The sequence below is a fragment of the Canis aureus genome, chromosome 21 (genome assembly GCF_053574225.1).
Source record: "Canis aureus isolate CA01 chromosome 21, VMU_Caureus_v.1.0, whole genome shotgun sequence".
Lineage (NCBI taxonomy): Eukaryota > Metazoa > Chordata > Mammalia > Carnivora > Canidae > Canis > Canis aureus.
In genome coordinates, this window is record NC_135631.1 from 10680683 (window position 1) to 10701693 (window position 21011).

The following is a 21011-nucleotide window of genomic DNA, read 5'->3' on the forward strand; positions in this document are numbered from 1 at the left end:
CTGTGTGCATGCCCACGTGTGTTGTGTGTGTGCACCTGTGTGTATGCGCACCCTTGTGTGTGTGTCCATGTGTGTGCACCTGTGTGTATGTTTATGTGCGCTCATGTGTGTGCCCGTTTGTATGGGTGCCTGTGTTTATTATTATTATTATTATTATTATTATTATTATGGGTGCCTGTGTGTGTACGCCCATGTATCTGTGTATGTGTGCCAGTGTGTGAGCCCGTGTGTGTGTACATGCACCCATGTGTGTGCGTGCACACATGCCCATGTGTACCTATGTGTACTTATGCCTGTGTGTAAATGTGTGCCCGTGTTTGTATATGAGCACCTATATGTATATGCATGCCTGTGACTATGTGTGTGTACATGTGTGTTTCTCACAAAGTGTACAGCAATCTGTTTCTGTGCTGCTCTCTGGTATGTGCACTCTACTCCACCTACTCAAGCCCTATAGGAAAAGAGCCTCCAAGTAGCAAAAATCTATGTTGTACAGAGTCAAAAGGGGTCAGATCTACAGCAGAGATAAGGAAATGATTGGGAGGCAGTAGAAATAAGCAGTAATGCTGAATGAACTAAATGAACTTTCATTAAATCCACAGATATATTACCCAAGATTGGAAAATCACTAAATAAAACTAAAAGCACAAAAAGTTACAGAGGAAACTGTCAGGAAAAACAGAAACAAATGATTAAGCATGCTCCATCTGTGGAACAAGACCAGGGGTGGGGCAAAAAGCCATGGCTTTGTCTCCAAAGTTTTTTCAAAATGGCCAATTTACAACAAACACACAAACATACATTTTTTTTTCAATCAGGGCAGGTGAGGGTTTCCTGGAGGAGAGGCATGAAAATATGCCAAGAGTAGGCTTTAGAACCAGGCATGTGAGGCTGGAATCCCAGAGCGGCCTCTGTTCCCTCTGCAATCAAGGGGAAGTTACTTCACATCTCTGAGCACACTCCTTCTAAAGCGAAGCCAAGGGACATCATACAATACATGCATGAGAGAGACGGTAGAGAGGTAAGTGATGTCTTAGCCAGACCAGGGGACAAGAGAGCCCAAAGCAGACCAGGTGAGCTTAGAAGGCTGAGTATGAGGACCTCCCACCAAGCAAGGACTATGGGCCTGCTATGAGTCACACAGAGCCCGAGAGGAACAGTGGAACAGGAAAGGTCTGCAGAAGCAGGACAGAGCCTGGAAGCTCTGGAAGCAGTCACCAGGTAAAAACAACAGAGGGGGAGCACTGTGTGACAGAAAAGCCACCCTGGACCGTGCCTCCATCAACAGCCTAGAAAACTAATTTCACATAAAAATAAGCAACAGGCAATTACTGAGGTTGAATCCCACACAAGGAGACTATAAGAAAACAGGGCAACAGGAGCAGAACAGTATCCCCACAAACAATGAGGATGCCTCAGAAAAACACCCCAACAGGGCAGCCTAGGTGGCTCAGCGGTTTAGCGCCGCCTTCAGCCCAAGGTGTGATCCTGGAGAGTCTCACATCGGGCTCCCTGCATAGTGCCTGCTTCTCCCTCTGCCTGTGTCTCTGCCTCTTTCTCTGTGTGTGTCTCTCATGAATAAATAAATAAAATCTTTAAAAAAAAAAAAAAAAAAAAACACTCCAACAGAAGAGATAGAAAAAGATCTATTTCAAAATAGAGACCTTGGGCAGCCCCAGTGGCCCAGTGGTTTAGCGCCGCCTTCAGCCTGGGGTGTGATCCTGGAGACCCGGGATGGAGTCCCATGTCAGGCTCCCCACATGGAGCCTGCTTCTCCCTCTGCCTGTGTCTCTGCCTATCTCTCTGTGTCTGCTGTCATGAATAAATAAATAAAATCTTAAAAAAAAAATAGAGACCTTAAGAAAAATACAGAAGACATCTAAAAATTCCCTAGAAAAATTCAGATATTAGATAAAAGAAGTCAGGTAAATTAAAATAAAAGGAATTACAGAAATGAAGAATAACCTATAAGGAACACAAGAACAAATAAACACAAAAGGTCTTTTTTTTTCTTTTTTTTTATTTTATTGGTGTTCAATTTACCAACATACAGAATAACCCCCAGTGCCCGTCACCCATTCACCCCCACCCCCCGCCCTCCTCCCCTTCCACCACCCCTAGTTCATTTCCCAGAGTTAGCAGTCTTTACGTTCTGTCTCCCTTTCTGATATTTCCCACACATTTCTTCTCCCTTCCCTTATATTCCCTTTCAGTATTATTTATATTCCCCAAATGAATGAGAACATATAATGTTTGTCCTTCTCCGACTGACTTACTTCACTCAGCATAATACCCTCCAGTTCCATCCACGTTGAAGCAAATGGAGGGTATTTGTCATTTCTAATAGCTGAGTAATATTCCATTGTATACATAAACCACATCTTCTTTATCCACTCATCTTTCGATGGACACCTAGGCTCCTTCCACAGTTTGGCTATTGTGGCCATCGCTGCTATAAACATCGGGGTGCAGGTGTCCCTGCGTTTCACTGCATCTGTATCTTTGGGGTAAATCCCCAACAGTGCAATTGCTGGGTCGTAGGGCAGGTCTATTTTTAACTCTTTGAGGAATCTCCACACAGTTTTCCAGAGTGGCTGCACCAGTTCACATTCCCACCAACAGAGACACAAAAGGTCTTGACAGAAACAGAAGATACAAGGAACATTATTTAAACCAAATAGAAATGAACAAGATAAAGGATTCAAGAAAAAGTAGCAACTATTGAAAATGGAGAAAAATACAACATATGGCCAGCAGGAGTCCCTGAGGAAGACCACCAACTAAGCAGCCAAACAGACTACAACATGTCACTTAGAAAGACTTTCCTGGGGCAGCCCCGGTGGCGCAGCGGTTTACCGCCTGCAGCCCGGGGTGTGATCCTGGAGTCCCAGGATCGAGTCCCATATCGGGCTTCCTGCAGGGAGCCTGCTTCTCCCTCTGCCTGTGTCTCTGCCTCTCTCTTCGCTCTCTCTGAATGAATAAATAAATAAATCTTTAAAAAAAAAAAAAAAAAGATTTTCCTGAAATTACTACATCAGTACCTGGGAACACTGACCCCAAATAACACAACCAACATATTTTCTAACAAAAGTATTGGACTTTAAATAAAAAAAATCCTCTGAACATCTAAGAAGAGCAAGCAGCTTATATGAGAAGGGAAATCAGAAGATACCCTCAGATTCTAGTGTCACTTCACAGCAGAAGAAAAGGGTGTGACATCTGAGCTCAGTGCAGAAAGGAAATGTGAGACCCAGACGTTTCATCCAGCACAATCAGCCCCTAGTATGCCTGGCACAAACTTGATCAATGTGTGAGAATCCAGAGCACCATGAGCATGCCCTAGGCCGCTTGTGGTACTCCAGTGAATGAGCAGACGTCCCAAGCTTCTGGGGACATCAGATAGCACCAAAATGAGAGTGAAGAGGGAGGCCATGCAGGTATGGGTACACACGCAGAGAAAGCACAGCTGTTGCCAGGCGGGGCAGGAGAGCAGGCTGGGCCATCTGTCCCCGGTCACCACACTGACAGTGGCAGGCTCAGAGCCTGTCGTGGGTGCAACAGAGTAAAGGTGACAAGTGATCGGGAGGTAGCCTACCCAGTCACCCCCAGCATCCTTGAGATTCCTGGTGTGGAGGAGGTTCAAGAGAAAACCCTGGCTGTCCAAAATGAGCTGGAGTCCACGATGACCTCATGAGGCACCTTCCCTTCAAGATGTGTATGCGCATCTCCTAGAGCTGTCCTGTGAGGAGGCACAGAATAACATCTGGTAGCCCAGGTCGTGCTCTAGGAGCACTACTTCCCACTACTTGGCCAAACCGCTGGCTTCACAGCTGGGTGAGGCCCACAACAAGCCTGGACTTCACAGTTATTCCCGAGGAACCCACACCACCAGGACCCTGTCAGGAACACTCAGCACCAAGTGAGGAGCCTCCATGGGCCAAAGGGGGAACAGCATGAACTTCGGAAAGGATAAAAAGTGCAGTAGTCAGTTTAAAAACAAAAACAGTTGGGCAGCCCCAGTGGCCCAGCTGTTTAGCGCTGCCTTTAGCCCAGGGCGTGATCCTGGAGACCCGGGATTGAGTCCCACATCAGACTCCCTGCATGGAGCCTGCTTCTCCCTCTGCCTGTGTCTCTACCTCTCTCTCTCTCTCTCTCTGCCTCTCATAAATAAATAAAATAAAATATTTAAAAAAAAAAAAAAAAGCACCTAACTTGTCACCTAGAGGGGCTAGGAAGGAACGAGTGACTATGGAAACTGGTAAATGAAGGGATAAAACCAAGCAGCTGCCCCACCTCGGCCACACGAAGTGCCCCTGGGAACCACAAAGGAAGGAAGGGTCTCTGGATAAATGCATCCCAACAGGTCCATGAGAAAGAAAGGGATCACCACTCTGCATCCTCCCAAAGGAAGTGGAACGGAGCAGGAGAGGTGATGGCTGTGAGCATCACAAGGCGTCAGACGGACACGGCATGACCCTGCGGAGAACAGCACAGCGTCCCCTCGAGTCTAGCCAAGGTGTCAGTTGCATGTGACTGGCCTCCATCCCCAGCTGCCAGACAGCCAAGAACACGATGGGACACAAGAGGACCTCCACCACTTAATGTCCCTTACATGTCCTGGGTCTTCCAGAGACTGTTGTCAGGAAAAGGAAGGAACACAGATTAAAAGATTGAAGAACAGGAAATGTTTAGAAATCAGCATCTTTGTGGAGAAAGGTGAGAAGGGCACGAAGGAACGCAGAGAGGGCAGTAGGTGTGAGGGGAGGTGAATGGGACAGGGCACGTGGAAGGGTCTCTGGCGCCATCATCCAGGGGGAAGTCACAAGGGTGTCACCTTATTATAACTCACTCATCTCCAAACATAGATTTTATGTGATGTCTCTCCATTTTATTTTACAACAAAAAGGAAAAAAGGAGACTCCCTGCTGAGGCAGGATTCCTGAACTTCAGGAATGTTCATGCTAAAGCTGGATGCTGCCCTGCCTCCAGCTGGGTCCTTGGGTCCATCTGACCACAGCTTCCTGTACACTAAACCCGAGCCTCTTCTGAGGGCGAAGGATGCCATCCAGACCTCTCATGTAGTCTGTGTACGATGTCCTGCTCACCATGCATCATGTCTCCTTTAAGGGGGGGGAGGGACCCAAAAAGACTCCCTGGAACCCCCAGTCAACCCCTTCTTCCCTTACCCCAAGCCCTCTGCAGCAGCTTCCCCTCCAACTAAGCAGTGAGGATGTCACCTCTTTAAGAAACCCCCTTGACCCTTCCCAACAGGGTTGGGCGGCCTCTCATGTCTGCAGCCTCAGTGACCTTAAGTCTCCCAGATACTTCCTGCCCCTGTCCCCACCTGACCCTCTCTCAACTAACAACAGCCTTGCATTGCCCCACCCCCACCACCCACCCCCAGGGCTGAGTGAGGACTAACACAAAGAAGGCTAGGCAGGAGGAATTGGGCTCCCTCTCTAGGGGAGGGGACAGTTAGCCCATGCAGGGACTCCCAGCCAGAGCGGAAATCACCAGAACACACCACAGTGGAAGGCCCCGAGCCAACCTGGACTCAGATTTAGGCCAGACTGCCCCAGTCACAAACTGGACTACAACCCCAGGGCCCCGATCTCACAGCAGACACCACCATGGAGGGCAAGGAGCACCAGCCCTCACAACATAAGCCCAGAGAGGGAGCCCTTAACCGGACACAGGCTGCTCTCAGATGAACAAGGCTATCTCTTGGAATTAAACCTGAAAACGCCAAAGGGGAATTCCACCTGCTGCACTGAGCTCTAACACGCCCATCCAAGGTAAGGTTTGAAAGGAAATCTAGCACAACTGCAGGTGACTGATAATCCATGTGCAGACTAATGCACTCAAACCAACATGTATGTCCTAAATTGACCAGAATGCCCTGGGAGGAGGCCTATTCCCTGGTGCACCATCAATTCACCATTCTCCAGTAGGTGAGGACACCAGAGAACAACTTGTCCACCAGGGCCCCGTCAAGGGCTTTCCTGGCAAAGCCTAGTCATGCTCACTCACACTGTACATCTCTCCAGGCAGAAGGCCCCAACAACAACCAAGCCACCCCACGCTGCTGGGGGCAAATCTAGCAAAAAATCTTATCTTTTTAGATGAAGCAGTAGCTTTAGGGGATGAGGAGAGGTCTACTGTCCACCCTGACTTCAAAAACCAATTTTGAAAGGGAAAATTGTCAATGAGAGTAGCTGGACTAGAGTGTTAAGCCTCGCCAGGCTTGATCTTTGTTCCACAATGAAGAGATTCTGGTCTTTGCCACCCTGTGTTGTCCCTATCTAAAATGCAGCAGGCCAGTTAGCCACTGAAGATACTGAGCCTCTAACAGGCAATCCCCACAGTGGACTTAGGAGCTCTGGTAGCTAATAAGTAACCTCGACTAGCCCACACCCATTGCCCAAAAACCAGCCACAATTTGTGCCCAGTAAGTAGCAAAGAATGCACTCTGCACGGATAGGCTTTGATAAAAGCTCTTGGATTTTTAGAATTACCGCCCTTGGTCATTCTTCCGGAATAACATGCTGGTTAATGATTTCTTCTTGTTTGCAAGCTGAATTAATCAACTGACAGTACTGGTGTTCTGTGAACCTAAATTTGGAAACAGAGTACAGGAGCCGATCACAATTTTAAGATACCAACCTACTAAAATCTGAAGATAGTAAGTATGGAAATTTACAATAAAATTTGGTCTAAGTAAAGAATTTTAGTTGGTGTATAAAATGATTTCACTGGGCAGCCCCGGTGGCTCAGCGGTTTAGCACCACCCTCAGGCCGGGGCGAGATCCCGGAGACCCGGGATCGAGTTCTGCATTGGCCTCCCTGCATTGGGCCTGCTTCTCCCTCTGCCTGTGTGTGTCTCTCTGTGTGTGTGTCTCTATGAATAAATAAATAAAATCTTAAAATGATTTCACTAAGTAAACCTAAAGTCCAAAATTTACCAAACAGAAGCCTATTTTTTAAAGTTTTTTTTAGTAATCTGTACACCAAATGTGGGGCTCAAACTCATGACCCCAAGATCAAGAGTCAGTCAGGCATCCCCAAAAGCCCATTTCTGAAGTAAGACATTGTTGCTAAAATTAGCACTGAAGGTGTCCACACAATGGTCCACAAGCCTGCAATCAACCCTGGGCTGTAATGCTATTCCATGTCTCAATACCTATGTGACCTGGGACCATCAACTTAATGTCTTTGGGCCTCAGTTTCTCCTTCATTAAATGGGAATACTATCCAACAAAGGGCTGTGATGAGGATCACATAAGATAACAAGCAAGAAGTGCACACAAAGCAGTGTGGCCACAGAAGGCTACAGGATCATCAGGGATATTCTCTACATTTTCTAATGCATAGAAAGGATGGGTCTCAGAACAGAAACTGTCAACAACAAATTATAAGAAAACACTCCAAAGATCATAAATTGTTATGCTATAAAAAATAAAGTCAGTTTTTTCACAACAGGTTTGCCGCCAGAACACAGGTGTTGTGAAAACCACTGCTAAACCTAAACCAAAATGGGAAAGGAAAAGATTCACATCAACATTGTCATCATTGGACATGTAGATTCAGGCATGTCTACCACTACTGGCCACCTGATCTACAAATGTGGTGGGATCAACAAAAGAACTATCGAAAAATTTGAGGAGACTGCTGAGATGGGAAAAGGCTCCTTCAAGTATGCCTGGGTCTTGGATAAACTGAAAGCTGAATGTGAATGTGGTATCATCATTGGTATCTCCCTGTGGAAATTCGAGACCAGCAAGTATTATGTGACCATCATTGATGCCCCAGGACACAGAGGCTTTATAAAAAACATGATTACAGGCACATCTCAGGCTGACTGTGCTGTCCTGATTGTTGGGGCTGGTGTTGGTGAATTTAAAGCAGGTATCTCCAAGAATAGGCAGACCCGTGAGCATGCCCTTCTGGCTTACACACTGTGTGTCAAACAACGAATTGTTGGTGTTAACAAAATGGATTCGACTTGGGCAGCCCTGGTGGCGCAGCGGTTTAGCGCCGCCTGCAGCTCAGGGTGTGATCCTGGAGACCCTGGATCGAGTCCCGCGTCAGGCTCTCTGCATGGAGCCTGCTTCTCCCTCTGCCTGTGTCTCTGCCTCTGTGTGTGTGTGTGTCTCTATGAATAAAAAAAAAATAAAAAATAAAAATAAATGGATTCGACTGAACCACCCTACAGCCAGAAGAGATATGAGGAAATCATTAAGGAAGTCAGCACCTACATTAAGAAAACTGGCTACAACCCCGACAAAATAGCATTTGTGCCAATTTCTGGTTGGAATGGTGACAACATGCCGGAGCCAACTGCTAACATGCCTTGCGAGGTTCATGGGATGGAAAGTCACCCATAAAGACGGAATGCCAGCGGAACCACACTGCTTGAAGCTCTGGATTGCATTCTGCCACCAACTCGTCCAACTGATAAGCCCTTACATCTGCCTCTCCAGGACATCTACAAAATTGGTGGTATTGGTACTGTCCCAGTGGATCGAGTAGAGACTGGAGACTGGTGCTCTTAAGCCTGGCATGATGGTCACCTTTGCTCCGGTCAATGTTACAACTGAAGTAAAGTCTGCTGAAATGCACCATGAAGCTTTGAGTGAGGCTCTTCCTGGGGACAATGTGGGCTTCAATGTCAAGAACATATCTGTCAAAGATGTTCGTCGTGGCAACGTGGCTGGTGACAGCAAAAATGACCCACCAATGGAAGCAGCTGGCTTCACAGCTCAGGTGATTATCCTGAACCATCCAGGCCAAATCAGTGCTGGATATGCACATGTGCTGGACTGTCACACAGCTCACGTTGCTTGCAAGTTTGCTGAGCTGAAGGAAAAGATAGATCATCGTTCTGGAAAAAAGCTGGAAGATGGTCCCAAGTTCTTGAAATCTGGGGATGCTGATATTGTTGATATGGTTCCTGGCAAACCTATGTGTGTTGTTGATATGGTTCGATTGTTGATATGGTTACTGGCAAACCTATGTGTGTTGAGAGCTTCTCTGACTATCCTCCTCTGGGCCTTTTTGCAGTTCGTGACATGAGACAGATGGTTGCTGTGGGTGTCATCAAAGCAGTGGACAAGAAGGCAGCCACAGCTGGCAAAGTCACCAAGTCTGCCCAGAAAAGCTCAGAAGGCTAAATGAATATTATCCCCAATACCTGCCACCCCAGTCTCAATCAGCAGTGGAAGAACGGTCTCAGAACTGTTTGTGTCAATTGGCCATTTAAGTTTAATAGTAAAAGACTGGTTAATGATAACAATGCATCATAAAACCTTCAGAAGGAAAGGAGAATGTTTTGTGGACCATTTGGGGGTTTTTTGTGCATGTGTGGCAGTTTTAAGTTATTAGTTTTTAAAATCAGTACTTTTTATTTATTTTTTTTCAGTACTTTTTAATGGAAATGTCTTGACCAAAAATCTGTCACAGAATTTTGATACCCATTAAAACAAGAGTTTAATGAGAAAAAAAATAAAAATAAAAATAAAAAAATAAAGTCACTCTTAACTCTGACAAATGTTAACTGGACTATCTTTTTTCTTATTGAAGTGTAGTTGACATATAAGATCATGTTAGTTTCAGGTATACAACATAGTGATTCAACATTTATATACATTCAGAAGTGACCACCACAGGGCGCCTGGGTGGCTCCATCAGGGAAGTGTCTGACTCTTGGTTTCAGCCCAGGTTATGACCTCATGGGTCAGGAGATCAAGCCCCACATCGGGTGCCACACTCAACAGGGAGTCTGCTTGAGATTCTCTCCCTCTGCCTCTCTCCCTACTCACATGCTCACTCTCTCACACTCTCTCTAAAAATAAATAAATAGGGGCACCTGGGTGACTCAATGGTGAAGCATCTGCTTTCAGCCCAGGTCAAGATCCCAGGGTCCTGGGATAGAGTCCTACATGAGGCTCTCTGCTCAGCCAAGAGCCTGTGCTCTCTCTTTTGCTATCTCTGTTGTTATAGAGATATTCTCTCTAATAAAATAAATAAAATATTTAAAAACATAATAAAATAAAAATAAATCTTTTTTTTTAAAGTGACCACCACTATAAATCTAGCTATCATCTATGTCATACAAAGTGGCTACATACTATTTAACTATGCATTACATCTCCATGTCTTATTTATAACTGTAAATCTGTACCTTTTTTGATCAAGCCCCAACCCTTTCCATGGTAACCACCATGTTCTTGGTGGTGATGTTTATTGTTTTTTGTGGGGTTTTTTTAAGATTGATTTATTTGGGGAACAGAGAGAGAGAGAAAAAGCATGCATGCAAGCAGGGGGAAGGACAGAGAGAAAAGGAAATCCCCAAGCAGACTCCACACTGAGAGCAGAGCCCAATGTGGGGCTCAATCTTACAACCCTGAGATCATGACCTGAGTGGAAACCAAGAGTCAGATGTTCAACCAACTGAATGACCCAGGCACCCCATCAGTGAGCTCTTGTATCTATGAGTCTGTTTCTGTTGTCTTGTTTGTTCATTTACTTGTTTTTTTAGATTCCATATATAAGTGAAATCATATGATATTTCTGAGTTATTTCACTTAGCATAATACCCTCGAGGTCCATCACCGTTGATGCAAATAATATAATTAACATTCATTTTTAGAGAGAAGGAGAGAGACTCTCAAGCAGACTCCCCACTGAGCACAGAGCCCAACTAGAGCTGAATCTCAGAAACTAAGAACATGACCTGAGCCTAAATCAAGAGTCAGACATTTAGCCAACTGAGCCACCCATGTGCCCCTCATTCTTTTTTATAGTTGAGTAATATTCCAGTGTGTGTGTACATGTGCACAACAAGTACATGTCAGCCACATCTTCTTTACCCATTCATCTATCAAGAGACCCTTAGGTTGTTTCCATATCTTAACTATGGTCAATAAAGCTGCAACAAACAGGGGTGCAGGGATCTTTTTGAACTAGTGTTTTAGTTTTCTCCAGATAAATGCTCAGAAGTGGAATTACAGAATCTTGTGGTACTTTTTTTTTTTTTTTTTTTAAGATTCATCTACTTAGGGCATCCCTGGGTGGCTCAGTGGTTTGGTGCCTGCCTTCGGCCCAAGGCATGATCCTGGGGACCCGGGATCAAGTCCCGCATCAGGCTCCCTGCGTGGGGCTCCCTGAGTGGGGCCTGCTTCTCCCTCTGCCCTTGTCTCTGCCTCTCTTTCTCTGTGTCTCTCATGAATAAATAAAATTAGATCTTTAAAAAAAACAAAAAGATTCATCTACTTATTTGAGAGAGAGAGCATGCACACAAGCAGCGAAGGGTATAAGCAGAGGGACAGAGTCTTTAGCACACTCTGCACTGAGCATGGAGCCCGACACAGGGCTCAATCTCAAGACCTGGAGATGACAACCCAAGCCAAAGCCAAGAGTCGGACACCTTATTGACTGCACTACCCAGGCAGCCCAGAATTTTAATTTTTTGAGAAACCATCACACTATTTCCATAGTGGTTACACCAACTTTCATTCCCACTAACCATGCACGGGGGTTTCCTTTTCTCCAGATCCTTGCCAACAGTTGTGATTTCTTGTCTTTTTGATATTACCCATTCTGATGGGTGTGAGGCGGTATCTTGTTTTGATTTGCATTTCCCTACTGATGAGTGAGGTTGAGCATCTTCTCATGTGTCTCTTGGCCATGGTACATCTTTTCTTAACAGCTTTATTGTGACATAATTCATACATCTTACAATTCACTCATTTAAAGTATATAATTCAATGGCTTTTAATATATTCAGAGAATTTGTACTAATCACAATCTAATTTTACAAAATTTTCATCTCTCCAAAAGGAAACCCCAAACCCCTTAGCAGTCACTCGCCAATACCTCCCTCCTCCAGTCCCTTGCAATTATTAGTCTACTATTTCTATAGATTTCCCTCCTCTAAACATTTCAGATAAATAAAATCTTTATATGATCTTTAGTGATTGGCTTCTTTTTGCTTAGTATATTTTCAAGGCAGCATGAATCAGTATTCCTTTTTTTTTTTTTTTTTTTTTTGCTGAATAATATTGCATTACAGTTGATCCTTGAACAACATGAGTTTAAACTATGCAGGTCCACTTATAAATCAACCTTTTTTTTAAGACTTTATTTGAGAGTGAGAGAGTGTGTGTGCATGAGCAGGGGGGAGGGGCAAACGGTAAGGGAGAAGCAGACTTCTCCATTGAGCAGGGAGCCCAATGTGGGACTTGATCCCAGAACCCTGAGCCAAAGGCAGACACTTAATCGACTGAGCCACCCAGGTGCCCAAAGTGAATTTTTTCAATAAATACAGTATGGTACTATAAATGTACTCTCCTTATGATTTTCTGAATAACACATTCTTTTCTCTAGCTTACTTTATTGTATATAGGGGTGCCAGGGTGGCTCAGTCAGCTAAGCGTCCAACTACTGATTTCAGCTCAGATCATGATCTCTGGGTGGTGAGATGGAGCCCTGTATCAGACTCCCTACTCAGCAGGAGGTCTGCTTGGGATTCTCTCTTTCCCTCTGCCCCTCCCCTCACTTGCATATAATACGTGCACTCTCTCTAAAATTAATAAATAAATTTTTAAAAATATATAGTATATGATATGTACAACACACAAAATATGAACTATGTTACCAGAAAGGCTTCCAGTCAATAGCAGGCTATTAATAAAGTTTTGGGGGGCAAAGTTACATGCAGATATTTCAATGTCCAGGGCTCAATACCCCTAACACCATGCTGCTCAAGGAACAAGATATATGGATATACCACTTTTCCTCTCTTGATGGATTTGTGGGATGTTTCTGGGCTACTATGAATAAATGTTGCTATGAACATGGATGTACAAGTTTCTATGTAAACATGTCTTCATTTCTTGAGTGGACTCCTAGGAGTATTGCTGGGTCATATGATAATTCTATGTTTCATATTTTGAAGAACTAACAAGATGTTCTCCCAATGGGCAACACCATTTTATATTACCACTAGAAAAGAATGAGGGTTGTAGTTTCTCCACAACTTTGCCAACACTTGCTACAGTCCACGCTTTTCTTTCCTAATGAGTGTGAAGTGACAGCTCACTGTGGTTTTGATTTGCATTTGCCTGATCACTGTTAATGTGCTACTGGACATTTTTGTATATCCTCTCTGGAAACATGTATATTCATATATTTTATCCATTTTTAATTGAATTGTTTTCAGCTCTTTATCCTGGACACAAGCCTTTTATCAAATATATGATTTTCAAATATTTTCTGGCATTCTTCAGTTGTCTTTTCTCTTTCTTTTTTTTTTTGGTTAAACTTTTATTAAAGTAATCTCTATACCCTACATGGGCCTCAAACTCAACCTCAAGATCAAGAGTCTCACGCTCCACTAACTGAGACAGCCAGATATCCATGTCTTTTCATTTTCCTGATAGCATTTTACAGCATGAAAGTTTTTAATTCTGATGTATTCCAATTTCTTTATCACTTATACTTCTGTCAGTGTATCTGAGAAACCATCTCCCAGAGTCACAAAAATTTACTTCTATATCTTCTTGTAAGAGTTCTACAGCTTTAGCCCATGAGCAGGTTGGCCTGCCCTTCCTCTTGACTCATTCTCCATGTGACTCGCTTGGCCAGTGGAATGAAGTAGAAGCAACAGCAAGCCAGCTCCAAGCAGAAGACTCATGAAGCCTTCACATTTCTGCTTATGCTCTAGAGAAGAGGTTCTCAACAGGAGGAAGTTTTGGCAGTACCCTGAAACATTACTAGTTGTCACAACTTGGGAGATTCTACCCAACCTAGTGAGGAGAGGTAAGAAATCCTGCTGAAAATCCTATAATGGACATGATAACTTTCCACAAGAAAAAATTAGTCTAAAATATCAAACAGGGATCCCTGGGTGGCTCAGCGGTTTGGTGCCTGCCTTTGGCCCAGGGCACGATCCTGGAGTCCCGGGATCGAGTCCCATGTCGGGCTCCCGGCATGGAGCCTGCTTCTGCCTCTGCCTGTGTCTCTGCCTTTCTTTCTCTCTCTCTCTATCATAAATAAATAAATAAATAAATAAATAAATAAATAAATAAATAAATAAATAAATCTTTTTAAAAAGATTTATTAAATAAATAAATAAATGAAATATCAAACAGTTGAAGCTGAGAAACTGTGTTCTTTAAACACTGAAAGAAGGACATGCCTAAACTGGCCCTCGGGTCTTATGGGGAGAATAAGAGACACATGGAATAAAACTAATTTGCAGAAATATGAGCAAGCCCATCAAGATTAACTAACAGCCTTGTGACTTATGAGATTTAATAATAATTTATTTTATAGTAAAAAAAAAAAGTTCTACAGCTTTAGATTTTGCATTAAGGTTTATGATCCATTTTGAGTTAATTTATGTGTATGGTGTGAGATTCTTTTACATATGGATGTTCAGTTCTCCTAACACCTGTTAAAAGACTTTTCTTTCCCCCAGTGAACTGTCTTGGCACTCTTGTCAAAAATCAACTGACCAAAAATGTAAAGGCTTATTTCTGACTCTCAATATTATTCCATCCATCTATATATCTATCCTTATTCCATTAACAACACCGTCTTGATTACTTTGTATTAAGATTTAGAATAGGAAAGTGAATCCACAAACTTTACTCATCTTTTCTGAAACTGATCGACTATTGAGTCCCTTGAATTTCCTTTTTTTTAAGATTCTATTTATATATTCATAGGAGACAGAGAGAGAAACAGAGACACAGACAGTGGGAGAAGCAGGCTCCTCACAGGGATCCCAATGTGGGACTCGATCCCTAGACCCAGGATCACACCTTGAGTCAAAGGCAGACTCAACTGCTGAGCCACCCAGGTGTCCAGAGTCCCTTGAATTTCTATGTGAATTTCAAAATCACCTTATTCAGGGATTCCTGGGTGGCTCAGTGGTTAGGTGCCTGCCTCCGGCCTGAGGCGTGATTCTGGAGCCCCAGAATCGAGTCCCGTGTTGGGCTCTCTGCATGGAGCCTGCTTCTGCCCCACCCCCCTCTCTCTCTGTGTCTCTCATGAGTGAATAAATAAAATCTTAAAAAAAAAAATCACATTATTCTCAGGAAAAAAAAAAAAAAAAAACCTTGGGGGATTATTGGTATCTTAACAATATTATCTTCCAATCCATCAACATGGGATGTCCCTACTTAGGACTCTTTTACTCCCTTTCAATAATTGTTTGTAGTTAAGTGTACAAGCCTTACTCCTTTTGTTAGAACTTATTCCTATGGGAAAAAAAAAAAAAAAAGAACTTATTCCTATGTATTTTACTGAGACTCAGACTCACAACCTCGAAATCAAGAGTCATGCTCTACCGACTGAGCCAGCCAGGTGCCCCTGTATTTTATTCTTTTTTTTTTAAGATTTTATTTATTTATTCATGAGAGATACAGAGACTGAGAGAGGCGGAGACACAGGCAGAGGGAGAAGCAGGCTCTATGCAGGAAGCCCGATGTGGGACTCGATGCTGGGGTTCCAGGATCATGCCCTGGGCCGAAGGCAGGCACCAAACCACCGAGCCACCCAGGGATCCCCTGTATTTTATTCTTTTTTGATACTATTATAAATAGAATTGTTTCCTTGTCAGTGTAAAAAAATACAATTGATTTTTCTATATTGATTTTATATACTGCAACCTTGCTCAACCCATTTATAATTCTAACAGTTTTCTAGTGGATTCCTTAGTATCTTCTATACACAGAATGATGTGACCTATATACATAGGGATCGTTCTATTTCTTTCCAACCTGCATGCCTTTTATTCCTTTTTTTTTTTTTTTTTAATCACTGTCCAGGCTACAATCTCCAGTATTAAACAAGAGCAGTGACAGCAAACATCCTTGTCATAGTACTGATCTTAGAGGGAAACATTCATTCTTTCAGCACTAAATAGGATCTTAGCTGTGGAGTTTAATAGATATCTTTTTATCAAGTAAAGAAGTTCCCTCATATTTCTAGTTTGTTGAGTACTTTTATCATAAAAGCATATTTGGGTTTTGTTAAATGTTTTTTCTGCATCTACCAATACAACCAGGTGTTTTTAGTTCTTTGTTGTATTAACATGGCTATTTTCAGATGTTAAACCAACCCTGAATTCACGGGATAAATTTTACAATGACCTAATTAGAATCTTTCTTATATGTTGCTGGATTCAGTTGGCCAGTATTTGATTAAAGACTTTACTTAGGGGCAGCCCCTATGGCTCAGCGGTTTAGCGCTGCCTTCAGCCCAGGGCATGATCCTGGAGTCCCAGGATCGAGTCCTATGTCAGGCTCCCTGCATGGAGCCTGCTTCTCTGCCTTTCTCTCTCTGTATCTCTCATGAATAAATAAATAAAATCTTTCATAAAAAAATTTTTAAAAATTAAGACTTTAGCTTCTGGGGTAACTTGATGGCTCAATCGGAAGACCATGTGACTCTTGATCTCACTGTTGTTAGAGCCCCATATTGAATATAGAGATTACTAAAAATAAATAAACAAACTTAAAAAAAGATTTTAGCCTCTATATTCACAATGGATGTTATACTGTAGCTTTCTTTCCTATGACATGTTTGTCTGGTTTTGTTATCAGGGTAATAATGACCTCAGAATGAGTTGGATAGTATTACTTCCTCTTCCATTTCATTTTTTTTTTTTTAAGATTTTATTTATTCGAGAGATAGCGAGAGAGAGAGAGCACAAGCAGGGGGAGGGTAGAGGGACAAGGAGAAGCAGACTTCCTGCTGAGCAGGGAGCCCAACATGAGTCTCGATCCCAGGACCTGGGATCATGACTCGCACCAAAGGCAGATAGATGCCCAACTGACTAAGCCACCCAGGCACCACTTCTATTTCTTTTCAAAGAGTTTGTAAAGGATTAGAGCTGATTATTTAAGTTTTTGATAGAATTCAACAATAAAGCCATCTGGTCCAAGATTTTTTCTTGTGGTAAATGTTTAAATTATTAATATACTCTCTTCACCCATTACAAACGTATGCGGATTTTGTGTTTCTTCTTGAGTCAATTTCAGTTATTTTTGTCTTCCTCCAGATTTCTCCATCTTATTTATTTTTGATACACAATTATTCATAGCATTCAATATTAATACTTTTTATTTCTGTAAAGTCAGTTCTTTCATTCTTGATTTTAGTAATTTTGAGCCTTTTTTTTTTCTTGGTCCATCTAGCTAAAGATTTGTCAGTTTTGTTTATCTTTTCAAAGAACCAATCTTTGATCTAATCTTTGTTCTTTTCTTCTTTCTGCTTGTTTTGGGTTTTGTTTGCTCTTTTTCTTCTGGATTCTTAAAGTGAAATATTCAGTTAATGATTTGTGATCTTCTTTCTAAAACAGGTATTTACAGCTGTAAATTTCCCCCAAGTACTGCTTTCACTGCATCCCTTACATTTTGGTATATTGGGTTATTTTCATTTATCTCAAATCTTTTCTTTTAAAGATTTTATTTATTTATTCATGAGAGACACACACAGAGAGCGAGAGAGACAGGAAGAGACTGGCAGAGGGAGAAGCAGGCTCGATCCCAGATCCTGGGATCACACCCTAAGCCAAAGGTAGACACTCAACCACTGACCCACCCAGGCATCCCTCAAAGTACTTTTTAATCTCCCTTTGTTGAGGGAGATCATCAAGAAGATGTAATCCCTATTTAACCCATGAACCAGACTCAGGCACCTGGCAACTCCTCACCCCATCTAGTCCTTGGAATATGGGTTCCGCTTGCCTTCTCCTCTCCCAAAAACTGCCCAAATACAGAGCCTTGAGACAGTGAGCAATGTGGTACTGAGACCATGTAGATGGTATATATGACTGAATCCACTTAAAGCCTCTAAATAAACTTTTTAAGATTTGGTGAGCGGATACAAAGATCTATTAGTCTTGCAGCCACTCAAGCCAAACTTCATATGTAAGTTGTTTTGCTATTAAACCTGCCACCTACCAAGCTGACGTGGCCTGCCTCTTCAGTCAGCCTCTTTGTGCCCTCCAAATACGGGGCCCAGTTTCAGACTATACCCAGGAAGCTCCCAAGCAGCTTACAAACCAGCACCCTGTATTTTCTTCTTTGACCCAGTAGTTATTTAGGAGGGTATCTAATTTTCACATATTTGTCAATTTTCCAAATTTCCTTCTGTTACTGATTTCTTTTTTTTTTTTTAAGATTTTATTTATTCATTCATGAGAGACATAGAGCGAGGCAGAGACACAGGCAGAGACACAGGCAGAGGGAGAAGCAGACTCTATGCAGGGAGCCCGATGTGGGACTTGATCCCGGGTCTCCAGGATCATGCCCAGGGCCGAAGGCAGCGCTAAACCGCTGAGCCACCTGGGCTGCCCTGTTACTGATTTCTTATTTCATCCCATTGTGGCTGAAGAACATACTCTGTATTATTTCAATCCTTTTAAATTTACTTAGGCTTTTCTTTATAACTAACATATACTCTATTCTGAAGAATGCTCCATGTGCAATAGAGAAGAATGTGTGTATTCTCTTATTGGATGGAAACAATCTATAAATGTATGTTAAGTCTGGCTGATTTATAGTGTTGAATCTCCTATCCATTACAGATCATATCTAATTGTTTATCCTTTTTTAAAAAGATTTTATTTATTTGACATAGAGAGTAAGAACACAAGTATGGGGACAGCAGAGGGAAAGAGAGAAGCAGGCTCCCCAAAGAGCAGGGAGCCCGATGTGGGCTCAATCCCAGGACCCTGGGATCATGACCTGAGTGAGCTGCAGGCAGATGCACAACCCACTGAGCCACTGAGGCACCCCTCTAATTGTATATCTATTACTGAAAGTAGTGTACTGAAGTCTCTAGCTATTATAATTGTCTATTTCTCCCCTTCAGTTCATCATGTATTTTTCTCTATGTATTTTAAGGCTCTATTATTAGATGTAGCTATGTTTATAGTTGATGTATCTTGAGAGATTCACCCTTTATCATTATAAAATTTAGGTCACTAAATTTTTGTCTTAATGTCTATTTTGTCTGCTATTAGCAGAACCCCTTCAGCTCTCTTCTGGTTACCACTGACAAGGCACATCACTTTTCTTCCATTCATTTGTTATCTTTTAATCTATAGTGTCTTTTCAAGAAAGGGTATACTTGGATTTTTTTAAAATCCATTCTCCCAATTTCTGCTTTTTTTATTTTTTTAAGTATGCTCAACGCAGGCCTTAAAATCACAACCCTGAGAACAAGACCTGAGCTAAGATCAGGGGTCAGACACTCAACTGACTGAGCCACTCAGGTGGTGCAGATGCTCCCAATCTCTGCCATTTAATTTAAGTATTTAATCTGCTTACAACATCTAAACTAATTATCAAAAAGGCAGGATTCATATCTGCCATTTTGCTATATTTTCTATATATCTTGTACCTCCGTTCCCATATTCTTCTATTACTGTCTTCTTTGTGTTAAACAGGTATTTCTTAGTGCACCACTTTAATTCCCTTGTTTCTTTTGCTGTATTTTTAAAGCTACTTTCTTAGTAGTTGCCTGGAGATTATAATTAACACCTTAACTTAAAACAATCCAGGTATGGGTTAATACTAACTTAATTGGAATAGTATAGAGAAATTTTGCTCCAATATATATGCTCTGTTCTCCCCTCCCCCCTTTATACTATTATTGTCATACAAATTACATCTTTATACATTATAAACTCATCAGTAGTTTTATTTAAACTGTATTTAAAATAACTGAAATTGTTACATGCAGTTGTTTTTTAAACCAAATAAAAGACAAAAAGTTATTCTAAAGTACTATAACATTATACATGCCTATACAGTTGTCTTTACCATTGCTCTTTATTTCTACATGTATTCTACTCTTTAGTGCCTCTCATTTCAGCCTGAAGCACTCACTTTAGTATTTACTGTATGGCAGTCTGTGAACATCAAATTCCCTCTCTCTTGTTTATTTAATAATATCTTAATTTCTCCATTTTTGAAGGATGCTTTTGCTGAATACACAATTCTTGGCTGACAATCTTTTTCTTTCAGCATTTTGTAGATGTCAGCCCACTGCCTTCTGAGCTCCATTGTCTTAGAAGAGAAGTGAGCTGTTAATCTTGAGGATCTCTCAAAAACCGGTAAGTCATTTTCCTCACTGCTTTCAAGAGTATCCCTATGTCTTTATCTTTCAACAGTTTCACTATGATGCATCTAGGTATTGATGTCCTTATTAGAGGTCATCTTGGATATACAGATTAATGTTTGTCACTAAATTCTGGGAGTTTATGTCTTCAAATAATCTTTGTGCACCTTTCTCCTACTCCTCTCCTTATGGGATTCCAATTATGGAGATATCAGTATGCTAGATGATGTCCCACAGATCTCTGAGGCTCTCTTTATTTTTCCTTATTCTATTTTTCTTCCTGTTCCTTAGATTGGATCTATACTTACCTTGATATTGATCTTAATTATCTTAACAAACCTATTCTCAAATTCACTTTCTCCTGTCAGCTCAAATCTGTTAAGCACCCCAACCCCCAGTAACTTTTTGAATTTAGTTACTGTATTTTTAACCCCAGAGTTTCTACCTGGCTTTTTTTTTTTTTTTCTAATAATTTCTACCTCCTCTTTGATATGCTCTATTTGGTGAGAAATCATTTTCATGTTTTCCTTTAATTCTTTAGACACAATTTAAGTTCTTGGAACAGATTTATAATAGATTTACTACTTGTCTAGTAAGTTCATCATCTAGATTCTTTCAAGGACAGTTTGTATTGCATACTTTTTTTCCTGTGTATAGACTATATTTTCCTTTTTCTTTGCACGTATCATAATTTACTGAAAACTGGGCGTTTTAGGTAATATAATGTGGCAACCCTGCTGTTTGCTATATTTTGTTGTTGCTTCATTTGTCTGATTAGTGAATTTCATATAATACTTCTGTAAAATCTATAATTCCCCAGAGTACTACTATAGCTACTGAAGTCTTTGCTCAGTTAACTTAGGGTGAGTTCAGGA

General features: G+C 41.8%; 1 protein-coding gene across 4 annotated transcripts in view; it reads right to left on the bottom strand.

Moving 5' to 3' along the window:
* AP2A2 (adaptor related protein complex 2 subunit alpha 2) overlaps positions 1 to 21011 on the bottom strand; it is a 97546-nt gene that overhangs the window by 51501 nt on the left and 25034 nt on the right. The window contains exon 2 of one of the 4 annotated variants that reach the window (XM_077862937.1): positions 3596 to 3739. The exons of the other annotated variants lie outside the window; for them this stretch is intronic. The gene's annotated coding sequence lies outside the window, so the exon portion shown is untranslated. The remainder of the gene's footprint in view (positions 1 to 3595; positions 3740 to 21011) is intronic. 4 annotated transcript variants of the gene reach the window in all.